At 44.4% G+C, this 18,166-nt stretch overlaps 1 long non-coding RNA gene and 1 pseudogene across 1 annotated transcript in view; one reads left to right on the top strand and one right to left on the bottom strand.

The window, feature by feature from the left end:
- The window catches only part of LOC116669002, a 25,421-nt gene extending 7,255 nt beyond the window's left edge, over positions 1 to 18,166 (bottom strand). The window contains exons 1-2 of the long non-coding RNA XR_004326363.1: positions 18,152 to 18,166; positions 3,479 to 3,484 (exon numbers count right to left, since the gene is read on the bottom strand). This is a non-coding gene — a long non-coding RNA (uncharacterized LOC116669002). The remainder of the gene's footprint in view (positions 1 to 3,478; positions 3,485 to 18,151) is intronic.
- Positions 9,288 to 10,400, top strand: LOC102521770 (annotated as a pseudogene).

Below are 18,166 nucleotides of genomic sequence, written 5' to 3'. Positions count from 1 at the left end.
AGAGGGAGAGCTAATTTGAGAGATGACAGTGATCACATTTTACACACACACACGCACATCCTCCAACATATGCCCTTCAAAAAAATCAGTTCACTGGGACATAATTAAGGAGCTCATTATGTGCTATTTTTCAGAGGAAAATATCTGGGTGGTCTTACGAGAGGACAAGCATATATTAGTAGAAATGTAATGACCAGATCATGAAAAGGAATAATCTCCCTATTCTTTTCCATGTTTTTTTCTGTTACATGTTTGTCTTGAGGCAGTATGATCTTGGAGCTGTTGACGTCTTTGGAAGTCATTATTGATGTAGGGAGGTGAGAGCGATACACTGTCTGAGGAGGCCAGCTAATTACATTGGTATTGTCTATGTGGGTGTAGCACTTTGTTCCTTGGCTTTTCCATCCAGAAACTCAATTTTGTTAGTATATCCCAAACTAAAGAGACACAAAAGGAGTGACCACAGTAACTAAACTCATAAAAGATTAATGTACAAACCAGTGTATAAATTCATTCACTTATAATGCAAGATACGACTGTCAGTATATTTTCTTCCTGTAGGAAATCTATTTGAAAACCCAAGTTATAAACATTGAAGTTGCTTTGTAATCATGAGATCAAAGAAATGGATGATCACATCATCTAGCTATGATAACCTAAGGCACTCATCTCTGCACTAGAGATGTATCTGCCAAGGAACTGACTACTTGAATCCATGCTGATCAGGGATCCCTCTTCCCAGGACTGGGGGATGCCCTGAGTAAAGTCAGGGGAAGGCAGAAATTTTACAGTATGTGTAGGAAATCCCAGTCAGGGTGTGTGTTTAATGTTCAAGGATGATCTTAGAGGAAGAAAGCAGACTGATGAGGCTGAAAAGGTAAACAAGACCAGATCATGGGACATAGAAAATGGTGGAAGGAGTGACCAGGGCCAGGCAAAGAATTATTGAGTGATATGGAGAGCATAGCTGGGTGTGGAGAGCATGGATGTATCCAGCTATTCCAACCTATGTGATTGGATCATTTTCTACAGCTACCCAGATACTCTTGGGCAGAAGGTAGATGGTTAAGTTGACCCAGAGCAAATACAGTGGAAAAACTATAGCATGAAGATTTTCAGGTATTGTTTAGAGTGGCAAAAGGAATGAACACTTGAGATCTCTACCAGATACAAGGGTAAGTGAAACTAAGAAGGATAATTAGCAGAAAGGGTGATGCAGAGGTCTTGGTGAGGACTTGGAATATCTGTCTCCCTTACAGTCATTGAGCACCCTGAGGACAGGGACCAGGTCTTATTCGCTGTATCCCCAGTACCTACAACTGTGCTTGGTACATTGTAGGCATTTAAGAATGTTGACTGAATGCACAGATGAATGAATAAGCAAGCCATGTTAGACCTCAGAGCTCCTGCCTCCTGTTCTTAATATACAGTAATTTCTCTAATAGGTAAGCTTCCTAGAAGGTTGAAATGCCATATTTACTCATATATAAATCTTTCTGGCATAAAAAGTACTCCTAATTTTAAAACCAACAGCCGCTGTTAACTAAGAGTAAATTTTCAAATTTGACGAAGACTCCCCAAACTAATACAAGTAACAGCCACCATCATTTAACTGAAGGTCTGCAGTGTATCAGATGCTGTCCTGCGGCTTTTTATCTCCTGATTCACATGACAACTGTAAGGCAGGAATTATTCCTATTTCACAGAAGCTAAAACTGGGACTCAGGAGAGGTTAAAGAACTTGTTCAGAGTCACACAGCAAGTAAACACAAGACAAGACTTAAACATAAGCCTGTTGGGCAATAAAGACCATGCTTTTTTTTTTTTTTTTTTTTTTCACTAAGCTGTGCTCCTTGTCCCCAAACAAATGCTCCAAAAATGTACTTGTGTTGATTTAAACCTATCCAATCTGGAAGCCAAAGCAGGAACAAGAATACTCTTTCTCATCCTTGGACCCCTAGACCTTTATGGGTTAAGAAAATAGTAAAAAGGGGTACATAAGCTATTATCATCGTTTTTTAAAAAATAGAATAGTACGTTTACCTACAGGAAAGGCTGAACAATTTTTAGCACTAAAAATCTGGATTTTTTTGCTTTTGGTTGGAATTACACTAACTCAGAGCATCGCCCTTGGTATTACAGGTTCATCCAAGTTGACTGGCAGTTAGAGATGTGTATTTGATTAATTTTTTTAAGTGGGGAACCCTCTTAATAAACTAAAAGGATGGCTATTTTTTGAGGTAGCTCCTTGTGAAAAGCTAAAGGCTTTTCATGCACTAATTTACTCTTCCAAGGAATTCTAATAAGTATATTTATATTATATTATATTATATTAATACAGATCTTCCTCTACTTACAGTGGGGTTATGTCCCAATAAACACATCGTATGTTGAAAATACTGTAAGTCGAATATGCACTTAATACACCTAACCTACCCAACATTGTAGCGTGGTCTAGCCTACCTTAAATATGCTCAGAGCACTTCCATTAGCCTACACTTGGGCAAAATCATCTCACACAAAGCCTGTTTTATAATAAACTGTTGACTCTCTCGTGTAATTTATTGAATCCCGTACTGGAAGTGAGAAGCAGAATGGTTGTGTGGGTTCAGAGTGGTTTTAATAGTATCCGTTGTTTCCCCTCATGAGTGCATGGCTGACTGGGGACTGTAGCCGCTGTGACCCAGCATTACGAGGGAGGATCATGTGGCATATTGCTAGCCCAGGAAAATATCCAAATTTAAAACTGGAAGTATGGTTTCTACTGAATGCATATGACTTTTGCACCATCGTAAAATCCAAAAATCGTTAAGTCAAACCACCTTAAGTCAAGGACATCCATAATTATGTTATAGTAATACCATTTTCCATTTTGCAGATGAGAAACACTGAGGGTGAGAACTCTGATAAGTTAATCAAGATCACTTAGCCTGTAATTGGCAGAACTGGGATTCAAATTGAAATACGTCTGATTCCAAAGCTTTACCACCCAGTTCAGTTCTACAGATGAATGGAGATCATAGTCTGGTAGCACTTTCAAAACCTGGGGTGTCAGAGTAAATAAAGGGGTGCTTGGGGAGGGAGGACTCCAGGTCCCCCTGGATGGGATTCTGTCCCATTTCAAATAGCCAAGGCATCCAGAGCATGAAGCCACTGACGGAGGAAGGAAACAGCAGTGCTTTTAAATGCAGCTTGGCATGCACACTCCCTTCCTCCTCCTCCTTAGAATAAAACCCAAAGCCACATTTTATGAAGCAAAATTCCTGCAAATGCAAATTAATGAAGCACGAACTAAGAGCTCACACAGAAGCTGACAAAGGAGAAAACCGATCAGTCATCTGGGGGGTCAGAAAAGGACTCTGAGAGGCTATTTGAATCGTAGGGGTTTCTGTGCCAGTTAAGATAACACAGTCTTCTGTTCTCCTAGTAAAGGGACTGATAATTACAATTTAAAAATAAAAAAAATCTGTCCATGAACTCGTAACTTCTTGAGTCCTATGAATCCATAACTCAGAGTATTTCTGAATTGTAATCTTTAAAATATGACAATTGCCCATTCTTCCTCAGTATTTATAACTTATAGTAAGTTTTTTCTTTAAATATCAGAGTTAAATATTTTCTGAAATCCATTTTTGGTCCTACAGAAACAATCCATCTAAATTTCATAGATGGAAAGGCTGTGGAGCTCAAATGTCCAAGCTGACCTAATAACATGTTATTAGGAAGGTTTATTGTTTTGTTTTGATTTTTAAACTTTAAAAAAAAAAAGTTAAGGGTGAGGCCCATGTGCACTTGGGCTGTTATTGTGTGGCTTCATATCACACAAAATCATAATGACATCTATGGCTTGCCAGATTACTTTTGAAAACTTCAGGCTTCTAGATTATAAAAACAACCCCCAGTAAGCTGCTGCCTTTACCGCATGAACCAAAATGAGCCAAATACTTCTTCCCTTTGCAAACAAGCCCAAATCAGCACATGGATTGAAGAGTGAAAAAGGCCCAACAGAAACACAAGAACAATCAAGCCCCTCAGGAAAACCACCACTCTGATCACAGGGTCCTTGAGATCACAAGTCAATGCCATCCTCACTAAAGACAAAAACAAGTCGCTCGCAGCAAACGCAGCTGCAGTTAATACCATGAGCCATCTCCAGCACGGGCATGATGCACACGTGCCAGCTTTTCATGATTCAGTAGAGAAAATTCCACCTTCCACCTCATTCAGGGCCAAGCGTAAAGTCAGGCAAATGGAAAATAGGCTGGAAACTGTGTTGGGACTCTCCAATGAAAACATTCCTTCTCTTTTCATTTTAACTATTTGAGACAGCCAAGCTTTGGAGCTAGAAGATGAAGAATCAGTCACCACTTACCCTCAGGGCAAACCCTCCCTAGTAGGACTGCTTTCCTAGACACTGGGCCACTCCGGAATGCACTTACTGTGTCCAAGCCTCAGGCCGTACGGTGCCCACCTTGAGTCACCTGGTAAAGGTGTCCATTTGTGGAAGCACATAGTTTTCATGTTCAATTCCTGGCTAAACAGTTTAAGCCCTAGTATTATTGACTAAAAGATAGCAAAATACCTCAGTAAGGTGTCCTAGTTTGTGTGTGTGTGTGTGTGTGTGTGTGTAGTTTTGTCGTTTTTAAATCTGGCCTCTGAGCAGAGAAATTGAGCTAAGGTTGGGGAAGTCTTTAATTCCACTCCCCAAAAAGAGCAGAATGAAACAGAGGAGGAGTGTCAGCACACAGGATCTCAGTGTAAACCTTTTAAATCCAGCCTTTCCGTAGGTTAGGGAGTTTCTGTTTCTTCATTGATTTCCTGAGATTCAGGATTCAGTTCCTAAGGTTGCTAGCCAAACTACAAAAGAAATTGAGCTTTCAGGAGAACTGCCTGAGTCCTGTGTATTTGACTGGCAGTCACAGAATGGTGGTCAGAGTTGTTCCTTGCTAGTTGCTTTTAGAATGGCCCTAAATATCATAGGTTTTCTAGTTCTTTTTCAAAAAGCTCATTCGTTATAATAAAAAAAAAAAAAGATTTGTCCATATGTTGATTGCTTGTTACAAATAGTCTATTCCTCCTTCATGTAAAATTCAACAAGGTCAGTACCAAGGCCATGGCTTTTATTCTCCATGTAGCATCTTTCTATGGCATTTGTCTTAATAAATACAAAGCGCTTTGCATTTGGGTCATACCTTTCTGCAGTAGCTCTCTGTATTTAAACTATCATCTTGGTCACCCTCAGAGCCACCTGGGAAGGCAAAAACAGGGAATCACAGACTCGGGAAGAGGAAATGACATAGCCAGATCAAGTTCGTGTAAGCACAAAACCTGAATCCAGGTCTGACAGATGGTCCTACAAAGCCATACTTTCCCTACATTCCTCTCCTTTAATGTGCATTTCACCTCGAGTTAGAATCTGGAAATGAACTAAATACTATAACCTGCATCTTAATTATGTTCCACCCTCTATCGCAAAGTAAGTTCCATGAGATCTGCGCAAGTTCTGTTTATTTTGGTTTTTTGACTCTTCCTTTAGCTTTCTTATTATGAAAGAAACATTAACCCCACCCACTCATGTATCTCAGAGGCATTTTAGGATCAAACGAGCTCTGTAAAAGGGCTTGAAGAATGGTAAGTGTTTATTAAAGTGGGCAGAACAATAGTCCCCAAAGATGTCCACATCCTAATACTAGAATCTGTGAGCATGTCAGGTTATACAGCAAAGTGGAATTAAGTTTGCAGATGGAATTAAGGTTGCTAAGACAGTTGGTTTTGAAAGAGGGAAATAATCCTGGTTTATTCAGGTAGGTCCAAGGTGGTCACGGGCATCCTTAAACGTGGAAGAGGGAAGCATATAAGTGAGTGTCAAAAGGATGTGATCTGAGGAAGACTCGTCTGGCCATTGCTGGCTTTGAAGATGGAAGCAGGCGTAAGCCAAGGAATGCCGGCAGTCTCCAGAAGATGTGAAAGGTAAGAAAACAGATTTTCTCCTAGAGCCTCCAGAAAGGAACACAGCCCTTCTCACACCTCGATGTTAGCCCAGTGAGATCCATTTGTGTGTTTTAAGCCACTAAATTTGTGGTAATTTGTTATGCAGCCGTAGGGGGGGGCAAGTGCAATTATATAAATGACTGAACTTCCAAGGACTAGAAATAAATTATAGATGGATTATAAGAACAGAGTGAAATACAGTGAGTTGCTCCCCCGCCCCGTGTGTTCACCTTGTAGGTCGCCGAAATGCCTAGGAAGAAAAAGACAGCAAGACCACAGGACCGGCAGGAGCACACAGCTACCCAGGGAGGGATAAAGCCCTGACTGGAGCTGCCCCCAGGATACCTTGAATAGGGGCACGTGCTAAAAATGACAAGAGGTGGAGAATCCATCCCAACTGTCAGGTGGGAGCACCCTCTCCCATCTCACCCCCCCCCCCACTGCCCCTGCAGTCACCCAGGTGGGCGGGTGATCACCCTCTTGTTGGTGGCTCCTGCCACTGAGCTGCATCCACATTGTCTCTTTTGCTTCCCTGCTATGCTTTTCAATCCCCTGCAGGCTGCTCTAAGCTCCTGTCCCAGGTTGCAGGAGTTGGAGCAGCGCAATCTGCCCTGGGGCTAAATCCCCGGCAACAGCTCCGGCATCGGTTTCCAGATTCAGGGATGGGGCAGAGGAACTGAGCACCCCTTCATCCTTACTCTATTCTTATTGGAAGATCATTCCTGCTTCACATATATCTCATCAGAGGGCCTCCAGGGACAGAGGCAGAGCAAATGCCAGATTTGAAAATTATTTTCCTCCAGCTGTGCATTAATATTTTATTTCAATCTTGCCCCACAGCCTGCTCAAAAGCTTGGAGGGGGTTGCAAAGGTGGAACAGAGCCAAACTGATTTTTGTCCCTGTCCCCAGGCCCCTGCTCTCCCCCACCTCCAGCAGCCTTATCATTTAAATGACAATCCTGCCCTGGAGAGTCCTCCTTTCCTACAGATTGACATACACACAGCACCCCCGCCAGGCCTCAGAGGCTCTTTCCTGGTCAGTTCAGCTTCCACAGAAGCATCCACTCTGACCCACATTCCTGGAACAGTTTCTTTTGCAAATCAGCAGGTTTTAAGCAAACAAGGGCACATTTCAGGACACTGAACTGCACAATTAGCTGAGGGTAAATTTGGCAAAGCATCTGGTCTGCTCACCAAAATGGAAATACAAAAAAAAAAAAAAAAAAAAAAAAAAAAGCAGCTCTTAAAATTAAACATTAACTGTGTAAGGTTAAGTCCGTGCAAGTCTACTTGAAATGGCCCAGAGAGGCACTGGCTCTGTACCAGGGGTGGAGGGACTGGGGTCCCTGGGGCTGCTCAGGAGAATCATAATTTGTGGGGACAGATGCTGAACACGGAGACAAACACAATTCAGAAGTGCCAGAAAATGCGAGCAAACAGCCAGTCATCTTCAGTTGGCATTTCCTAAAGTCAACTTCCAGCCAGTTTTAGCGTTTTACTAACTATGAAATTAGAATTGTGCACTGGAATTATTAAAAGGACACACTGGACTAATCAAATTAAAGACAGACTCCCTGATCTCTTGGATCTCAGAACACATATCCTAGATGAAAGCCTCGAACCACTCTTCCCTTGTATAATGCAAGGTCAAAAGTGAGGGTCAATGAACAATCAAAGGGCAATGGAGAGAAGAAAGTGGTGATGGCAAATGTATTCACTATCAGACCCTTCGAGCCGCTTCCATCTCATAAATATCTTTGTTGAAGTTTTGTAATCTGCCCCCTCAGAATCAGAAAGGCCAGGTTAATATAATATTTCCAAACACTGGAGTGAAATAACACATATAAAAGCAAAAAGATCAGGCAAGGTTTTCAGGGGGAAGAGGCAGGGGAGCATGGGAGTCAATATTTTCTTTTCCCCACTTTTGCAGCAATCGGCAGCCCCCGTTAATAGAAATTATGGATCAATTAGGAAAGTCAGGACTGCTCTTTTATCCCTCATTCTGCTCATCTGAGGAATTCTTAGGTAATTATCCATCAGCTGACGTTACAGTATGACCACCCTTTTTGGTCAAAGCCAAACTGTTCCAAACAATGTGAGAAACAGAGGTAGAAACAGAATTTCAGTAGTGATAATACAGACTTAGAGACGTGAAAAAATATCAAAGCACTCAAATCGAAGGTAAAAACTACAAAGAGGTCACATAGAATAAAGAGTCCTAGTGGACCACAAACTGAACAAAAGTCAGCAGGTCTTTAAATGTTAGGAATAATACTTGGGAGCCCAGAAAGAAGATCAGAACATGTATGTGCTATGTATAGCTGGGGGAGTTAGCTACATATGGCTATTTAAATTTAAACGAATTAAAATTAAATAAAATTTCAAATTCAGTTCTTGTCAGCCTAGCCACATTTCAAGTTCTCGGCAGCCACATGTGGCCAGTGGCTACTGTATTGGACAGCACAAGAATAGGACATTTCCATCATTACAGAAAGTTCTATTGGATGCTGCTACTCTAGAGATAGAGGAGCCCTGGAAATAGTCTGGACAAGTACCACCAAGGTCATCGGAAAATGAAACCTTTGAAAGAGGCATTAAAACTAAATTACGTTTCTCAAACTTTGAAAGGAAAAAAGTGAGGAATGACTTTGGGCTTTGAAACTATGATAACTGCTCAGAGAAAAGCAAATCAAAACTACAATGAGGTTGTTACCTCATACCAGTCAGAATGGCCATCATGAAAAAGGCCACAAATGATAATTGCTGGAGAGGGTGTGGAGAAAAGGGAACCCTCCTACACTACTGGTGAGAATGTAGTTTGGCACAGCCCCTATGGAAAACAGTATGGAGATTCCTTAAAAAACTAAAAATAGAGTTACCATGTGATCCAGCAATCCCACTCCTGGGCATGTATCTGGAGGGAACTCTAATCCGAAAAGATACATGCACCCCAATGTTCATAGCAGCACAGTTTATGATAGCCAAAACATGGAAACAGCCTAAATGTCCATTGACAGATGACTGGTTAAATATACAGATGTTGTGGTATATTTATACAATGAAATACTACTCAGCCATAAAAAAGAATAAAATTATGCCACTTGCAGCAACATGGATGGACCTGAAGATTGTCACACTAAGTAAAGTAAGCCAAAAAGAGAAAGAAAAATACCATATAATATCACTTATATGTGGAATTTTTTTAAAAAGAAGGGAAGCAAATGAACTTATTTACAAAACAGAGACAGACTCACAGACATAGAAAACAAATTTATGGTTACCAGAGGAAAGAGGGGTGGGGAGGGATAAATTTGGAGTTTGGGATTTGCAGATACAATCTACTATATGTAAACTAGATAACAAGTCCTACTGCATAGCACAGGGAACTATATTCAATATCTTATAAATAACCTATAATGAAAAAGAATATGAAGAGGAATATGTATAAAACTAGGGGGGTGGCTATACCGGAGGAGGAAGGTGGCGGCCACCTTGGTAGCTGCTCAGGGAGTGGGGCCAGCACCACCTGGGGGCCTGAGGCCACTGCCCCTGACTGAGAAAACCAGGAAATCTCCACAGGGACCACCATCATGGCCATGCAGTTTGATGGGGATGTGGTTCTAGGAGCTGACTGCAGAACAACCACTGGGTCCTACATCGCCAACTGAGTGACTCACAATTTGACCCCTACTCACAACTGTGTTCTCTGCTGCTGCTCAGGCTCAGCAGCTGATATCCAGGCAGTCGCTGACTGCAATCACTTATCAGCTTGGTTTCCACAGCATTGAACTGAATGAGCCTCCACTGGTACACACAACAGCCAGCCTCTTTAAGGAGATATGTTACCGATACCGGAAAGACCTGATGGCAGGAATCATCGTTGCAGGCTAGGACCCCCAAGAAGGGGGGCAGGTGTACTCGGTGCCCATGGCGGGTATGATGGTAAGACAGTCCTTTGCCACTGGAGGCTCTGGGAGCTCCTATATCTATGGCTATGTCGATGCTACCTACTGGAAAGGCATGACCAAGGAAGAGTGTCTGTAATTCACTGCCAATGCTCTTGCTTTGGCCATGGAGCGAGACGGCTCCAGTGGAGGCGCGATCCGCCTGGCAGCCATCCAAGAATCAGGGGTAGAGCGGCAGTTACCTTTGGGAGACCAGATCTCCAGATTCACCATTGCCACCTTACCACCTTCCCTGAGCCCTTGGATCCCAGGATACAATAAAAGATAGCCCGGACTGATGCAAAACTCAATAAACAGTTTGTCCACGAGAAAAACTGGGGGAGAGTGGATAGCTCAGTGGTAGAGTGCATGCTTAACATATACAAGATCCTTGGGTTCAATCCCCAGTACCTCTATTTAAGTAAGTAAGTAAGTAAATAAACAAAAAAACAAACAAACAAACAAACCTAATTACACCCTCCCCCAAAGAAACCGAACAAGCAAAAATGTCCAGCTCACAAAAAATATAAATAAAAGAAAAAAAACTTAAAAAATAAAACTGAATCACTAGCTGTACACCAGAAACTAACACAACATTGTAAATCAACTATGCTTCCCAAATTACAAAAAACGAAAAACTATAACTGCTGAGTGAAGACTGGATATTTTCCACTTGTTTGAAGAGCTACAGCAGAGGGGCTTATAAGTTAGTCATAAAGAACCTCTAATTGTGAGGTGACTGGACACTGGAAGGCAAGAGGAAGGAACATTGTCAAATCTGTATCCTGAGAAAGAATTAAAAATAGAGCAGCAACCTGACATCTGGATTTTGTAGTGGGGGTTGAGTAGAATGAACTTTGTCTTAATCACCAATTTGCTTTGATCAGTTCGAGTCCAGGACACAGAAAGCCCAAGTAACAGGCACAGAGGAGGGTAACTGCATGAATCCCAGAGGGTTGGGTTTGCTTTTGGTCCCTCGTATATGGGGACTGAAATCTCAAATCACAGCCTTAGCTTGTGACCTGAAAGTCTGGCCAATTTTGCTTTAACCCAGAGTCCCCTTTCTCTGCAAAGGGAATTAGAAAAGCTCACATCAGGCTTCCCTTTGAGCAGCTCTTTCCATCTTTCTTTGAGAAGCTACAGTGACAGAGTCTGTGGTGACCTCAGACGTGCTGACTAAATTAGCGTGGCTTTAGTGTGGGCCAAGGGAGGAGCCTAGGCTTTGGACCCAGACAGCCCTGGATTCAAGTTCTAGTACATCCTCTTACTGGCTGGGCAACCTTGGGCCAGTCATTTAACCTTTGTATTAGACTTACTCTCTTGGTTGCAAGTAACATTTTCTTTTTAAAAAAATTGAAAATGTGTTGGTTTATGTACCTGGGAAAACCAAGGCCTTCTCTCCATGTAGAAGGAATCTACATTTTGGCATCTCTCACTTACAGTACTCCTCTTTTGTCACCAATTTTGTTTATTAGTCTCTTCTGGTAGCAACTGACAAAACCCCAACCTAAACTATCTCATGTAAATAAGGAATTTATAGGTTCACACAACCTGGGTGGTTCAAGAGTACAGCAAACTTTAGACGTGGTTGAATCTAGGAGCCCAAATGTTATCTTTCTCTCCATCCTTGGATAAGCTTGTTCTATATGGTGAGTAAGATAACTATCAGAGGTCAAGCCCCAGACTTAACCTGACAAGCCCTCAAGAGACAATGATCCTATCTTCCCTGAAGATATGATCCAGGAAAGCTTCTGATTGGCCCAGTCTGGGTCATTGCCCATTTATGGGCCGGTCACTGACCAAGAGGATGGGGCTTTCTGATTGATCAGGTCTGGGTCACATATTTATTCCTTTTCCTAAGGGTAGACAATAAACCCATACCCAAACTGCATGAGATGAGTTCCTCAGTGAAAAGAAGAGTCTTGCGGACTGTATGGTCCATAACAATGTGCTCACTGCAACTTCTCAATCTTGGTTTCCTCTTCTGTAAAATGGGGATAGAATCTTTTTTTCATAGGACTATTACGAGATTACATGAAGTAAGTTATGTAAAACATCTAGAACATTGCGTAAAAGGTGGTAGCTAATATTTTTGCCAAACAATAATTTACTATTATTTTGTTGAGGACACTTGGTGGCTTTGTAACCTGTCATCTTGGCTAGGCTGGACTACATCTCCCAGAATTCCCTTTCCTGTACATCTCTGGCTAGACTCTCTCTTCTCAGCTGGAAGAGAGATTCACAAGGGAGAAGTGAGTCAGCAGTCATTTTGTAGCTCACACACATTGTCACTCAACCCATGGGTGTGGGGGCAGCAGTCAAGCCTACAACAGTTCCACCCTCTCCTGGAACCTCTTCAGCCTCTCTGACTCCTGGGCCAGGTGTGCATTTAGTTCTGGGACGGAGGGCACCATCTTCTCCTCTGGGACTCTCATAACATCGAATCAGAGGCGGTGAGAACTGACGTGGGTTTCAGTCCTTCTTGGATTCCACCTCATGCTTGTAGGTTCCTGCTTTTCCTTGTTCTCTACTTTACACCCACCTTCCCTTCCCAACTATCTTCATGGAAGACTTCAAACTCAAGCATTAGAAACAAAGAAAATCGCCTTACAGAGATTCTTCAACCAGCTCCCGTAGCTGTATAAGGTCGAATCCCTGCCAGACAGACACACACACATACACACATACACACACACACACACACACACACACACACACACACACACACACCTCTAAGTGGTTCTGTCTCTTTCATTGGACCCTGAATGATGATATCAGAGCCTATTTTTTCTAAATTCCTCCCAATCTCCCTTTTAGGCTTTTGAGGAACAAGACTCTTTGGAAATTGTTTCAAGAGAAGCAAAAATTAGGACAAAACTAAAGCTGACAGTTAAGGCAAGCTTCAAGATTATAATTTTTTAAAAACAAAGCTATAAAAAAAATTAAAATACTATAGCACCGACCACATTCTAACCCCCCCCCATCAGATACACAGTGTATGAAATAAATAGGACCAGCATCCTTTATTATTAATCCTGCATTAGGCTTCTGCTCACCCAAGGGCAGTGGCAAAGCGCATGCGAGATGCAATGAGATGTGTGGGCCAAGGGAGGAATTCGACTACTTAAATCAAGCAGGAATTCTTTCCTGTCTAGTTACACATAAGCTTAAGGCCATGGCTGAGGGTATCCGTCACACCCATGTATATGCACCATGGGAATTTCTTGCCATGTACTTCCGGTACTTGGAGGCTTGGCTGGGTCCCCAGTGGCAGCTGTCCAGCACAGTGATCTCTGGATTTCCTCATTCCTGCCCTCTCTGTACAGGAAGCAACAAAGCAGTACATGTTGCTCCCGTCTCTGCTCTGTAGGGAACTCATAACAGGCAACGCTGGCTAAGAAAGGAAGTATTCCCATCCCGTCACATGAACTGAAGTGGACTTAGGAAAAAGTGATTTCACTTTGGGGCTCCATCAAGGGATCTCTCAGGACAGGGAAGCTCAAGGGTGTCTTAAGCTTTCCTCCCAACTCTGTCTTCCTTAGATGTGTCCACCTGAAATTTACCACTAGTGTCATTTATTGTAGACTCAAGTCACAACTGTATGAGATGGTTTAATCATCTTTTTGCCTTTTAACAGTAAATAGAAATGCTTCCAGCCAGGGGTGAGAGATTTAATGGAAGCTGGTGGGGCCTTTGGGGGTGAGGGTGTAGGATCCAGGCAGTGGGGCAAGGGAGCTCTGAGAGAGGGGGCGATGGGTGGGAGTTCCAGGAGCCACCATCACATGAGAGCCTCGGACTGCTTTGGTGGTGCACGGGGCTGTAGGTCGGGGGTCCCTCAAGGCAGGAGAGGGCACATGAGGAATGGAGAAAGACCCTGAGTGTCCGTCAGCCACAGCTCGGCCTAAGGACACATAGCCTTCCTCCATATGCCCTTCCTGCCTCGTATCTCAGTAGTTTCACGCGGCACGTCAGGGGCCTGGCCCATGTCCTCTGTGATGGTCAGTCAGACGCTTCTGGCTTCCTGACTCCAATCCTCAACCTCTTCTCTGATTCTACCTGCAGTCTGTGGCAGCCTCACCCTGATAGCATCTTGCCTCTAGAGCGAGCCTTCGTCTCTTGCTTCCTCTATTTGGGGATTACGGTGATGCTGTGGACACTAGTGGGAGCTCCCCTGAACTCCTCAATGCACAGCCCTGACATGCAGGGGAGCTAATGCCTCCAATGGGCCCCTCAAACAGTGGGCAACAGAAGCTGCTGCTGAATGTCCCTTCTGGCTGATCGTTGGGTGGACGGTCCTGAGAGGACCCAGGTGGGATTCAGCTCCACCTACAAAGTGATGACCTTGATAACACACCTACACTGGCTTTTTTCCCTTCCCTCCCCTTCCCCAGTGCCTTACTTCTGCTCCCCGGGATCACCTGCCACATAAACTACCTGCACACCATCTCTGATCTTGGGCTCAGCCTTCTAGAGGGGGGCACCCAGGATAGGAAAAATTGCATTTCTGTGTAATCTTAATAAATCCCAGGGCCCCACGAGGCTCAGTCTTAGCAGGAAGTCCAACACACAGTCCAGTAAAAAATAACGGCACTGCGAAAAAGAACTTCAACCTTAAGTATTTATAAAGACACATCCAAGAGGAGCCAACACTTTGTAAATTCTCCTTGTCCAGGTCCCAAACCATCTCACGGTTACTCCGGCCCCTTCTGCATGTCATTCTTGCTCTTCTTCTCCACCTCTTTTACTGCATGAATGCATTTAACTTCTCTGGCTTAAATCACACTCACACACACGTTCACTTCCCAATCTCTCTGAGAAGCTGTCCTCCTGATTCCGCTTCCCTGAAGAGCCAGCAGCAGACTTCCTCAGTGGTGGTGGGGGAATGGGGGACTCCTGCACCCTCCCGACGCCCTCCTCCTACGGTTCTGGGATAACAGTTAGACTGCAAGCTTTCAGGTGTAAACATAGAGTCTAGCTTGCATAGTCCCAAGATAGAAGCCCACAGCAAAACTGCAGGGAGACAACAGTTTTCCTATCGTGATGCAGATAGAAATTGGCCTTTTGTACCATGTGATCAAGGAAATAACTAAAACTTCCAGCCCCAGGGCCAAGGGGCTCCCTGTCTTGTTTGGTACAGTGTCCCTGTTTGCTGCACACCAGCATATAGACCACCCCAGTTGGGCAGGTGGGGGAGATAGGCCGCCGGGGACCAGGGCCCCCACGCTGCGGTGGGTCCTGAGAACACATGGAGAGCTGGTTCCCTCTTGGCCTCTAATGAACACGAGCCCAGCTTGACATTCTCCTGCACATTCTTACATTTTCCAACTGCCTCCCTGCCGCCTTCCACACATTCCTCAACATGGCAATTAATTGTTCTCTGCTGTTCGGCTGCACTGGTGTGCACAGCCACGCCTGCAGTCTCGCTTTGTTCCCAGTTTACTCAGTGCCTGTCCCTGGCTGTCCCTCAAAAACCAGACAAAGCCAGCCAGCTGCAGACCCAGCAGTCAGCGAGCCCGGCAGTGGCATTCCAGAGGCCAGAAGGAAGCCCACCGGGTGCCCGGAGAGGGCCCATTCTGCGGCTTTCTCCTCCGCACAATGGACAGGCTCTGAGGAAGGAAACGTGAGCTCTGGGCTTGGCAGCGGGGCAGGAGGCTCTTGTTAACAGCTTGCCTTCCTGTTTATATGGGGTCTGGCAAAGCTGTTAATTTCTCTCATGGAGGTGACAAATGGGAAAACCAGCCTGGAAAACAGCCTCTGAGCGACTCCTTGAAGCAAGAAAGCAGGAGGCTAGAAGTCAGGGAAGGGACCCTCTTGGGTTCTCAGGCCTGCTGAAAAGCACATCGTGTGCTTAGCTGTCCCTCCAAGAAGATGCACTGAGCCCCATCGTGTGGGCACACCTCTCTTTCTGACTTCCCACCGAAGTGTCCCACGACAAAAATGGTAAAGTCCCTGTGGAGTGAGCACCTGCCTCAGGACCTGTGGAGTCTGTCGCCATCATCCCCGAGTGATCCCTGATCAGGGTCTGAAGCTGAAACCACTCCAGGAAATACACCAGGATTCAGTGGCCCCTGCCTGCTGCTTCCTCCAGGCATCCTAAACCCTGAGCAGCGTTTCTCCACCCTGGCTATCCATTGGAAGTACCTAGAGGAGACTCTGATTTATTGTTCTGGGGAGGGACCTGGGCGCTGAGCTGTTTTAAAAGCTCCTCACATGATTCTAATGAGCAGCTAGCACTGAGAATTCCAGGGAGGAAAAACTTTTCCTCTACCCTCTTAGATTCTGTATTAAGGGACTGCAAATTTAACTGACAACTACAGATTAACAAGAGAAAAGGAAGACAAATTTATTAATATTTTATGTGCACAGGAGCTCACATAAGTGAAACTCAAAGTAGTTAGATTTGGGAGCCTATATACCCTTCTTAACAAAGGAAAGAGGGTTTGGGCTTCCCAGGACAATAAATTAAGGGGAAATGACAAAGAAATATATGGAGAAAACTAGTGGAAGATAAGGTTAATTTTTAAAAATTTATTATTATTATTTTTTATTTTGGGGGGAGGTAATTAAGTTTGTTTGTTTGTTTTAAGGGAGGTACTGGGGATTTAACCCAGGACCTCATGCATGCTGGGCATGCATTCTACCCCTGAGCTACACCCTCCCCCTGGTAAGAGTAATTTTAGTAAGGTTGGCTTGTGTAGACTCATCTCGATGTCAACTCTGGTGATAAGAGTCTCTTTCCTCTTCCTGGTATGGGAACAGGTATGTCTTCAAAAGGGAAATGTATGCCCTGCTTTTAGGTGGATAAGGGGAGGGCAGAGAACGCTTGCTGCATCTACTACTTCTCAGTGGCCTTAAACTCAATGCCTTATTCCACAGTGGCGTATTTTGGGGTGGCATAACCTGATGCCCTTCCAGAACTACTATAAAAATTGTTGTTGTTTTTATTATCAATTATTATTTGAAGTAAAGTGCTAGCTTATTTCAAAAGGCCATTTGTAAGGGTAGGGATGGAGGCAAGGAATGAGATGAGGAGGAAGTGGATTCCAATAGTTGCAGCCCCTTGCTGGGGTGAACAACAGTCCAGTATGACTGGGATTGGGACGTGGGTTTGGGGAAGTGTTCCTGGGATGTGGGACATTGGGTGCTAACACTGGGAAAGTCAGCCACCCACTAGCTCTGAGGGCACCGTGGGTTCCCGGGGCCTCTGAGCCTCTTGAAGAAAGGGCTGGGGTTATTCACGCTCATGTTTCTGGGTATCTGCCATGCAGTAGGTGCTCATTACCCAGTTCTTGAATTTGCTGCCTCCTGTTTAATTCAACTAAGGCCCCAAGCTGCTGATATTTTATGCAGGAACGTTACCATGCTTTCCCCAGCCTGGAGAAGGACGTAGTGTTATTCGTTCTAGAGAGAGAAGCGGCTTCAGAGTGGGTGGGAGAGCAGGTTGTTGGCTGAGCTTTGGGAGAGTGTTTGTAAGTCTGTGGACCCAGAACACCACGGCTGCAAACAGCGCAGAGAAATGGAGTTATTCTCATCACAGCTCATTTAAATATCCCTAGGCACACAATTCCTATCAAAGGAGCTGGATGACAAAAATTAGCAATTTTGGAAGTTTTGTCTCTTATGGAAGGAAAATCAAAATCCTCTCCCTCTCTCCTCTCTCTCTGCTTCAGTTTTACATGGAGAGTGAACAAGGATTTGTGGAGAGCACTGCAGCTCTCTCCTCAGTCCCCTGGAGGGCTGTCAAAACCTGACAAGTAGGCCCCCCACCAAGCTGACAATGAAGGCCTCCCCATCCCCCAACACTGGTCTCCTCCCATCCTCAGTGTGGCCACCTTGGTCCCTGCATGGCCCTGGGGACCTGCCAATCACCTGTCTGGGAGGTTCCTCCCCAGCCCCTCTTACTTCTACTCCTTCTGCAATGGTCAACTTGAGCCTAGGCTCCCCCAGGAAGTCTACCTTTCTCCTCTCTTCTGGAAGTTTCCAAAGGAAGCAGAGTCCATATCACACTGTCCAGCATCCCTCTGTTATTCCTTCTGGAAGTAACCTGGTAATTTGTTCTGCCAACATTTCCTTTGCTGATATATTCTCTGCCCGCCCATCTCAGTCCTCATGCTCCCTGGACCATGTGAAAACCTGGGTGGCTGTGGTCTGCCCAGCTGCTCACCTGCTCACCATGACCCATAGTCAGTAAGAAAGAAATTTGGGTGGGGATAGACGAGCATCGTGTAGGG

This window comes from Camelus ferus, chromosome 15 (assembly GCF_009834535.1).
Source record: "Camelus ferus isolate YT-003-E chromosome 15, BCGSAC_Cfer_1.0, whole genome shotgun sequence".
NCBI lineage: Eukaryota > Metazoa > Chordata > Mammalia > Artiodactyla > Camelidae > Camelus > Camelus ferus.
The sequence above is the reverse complement of the archived record's forward strand: the minus strand, read 5'-3'. Positions and strand labels throughout refer to the sequence as shown.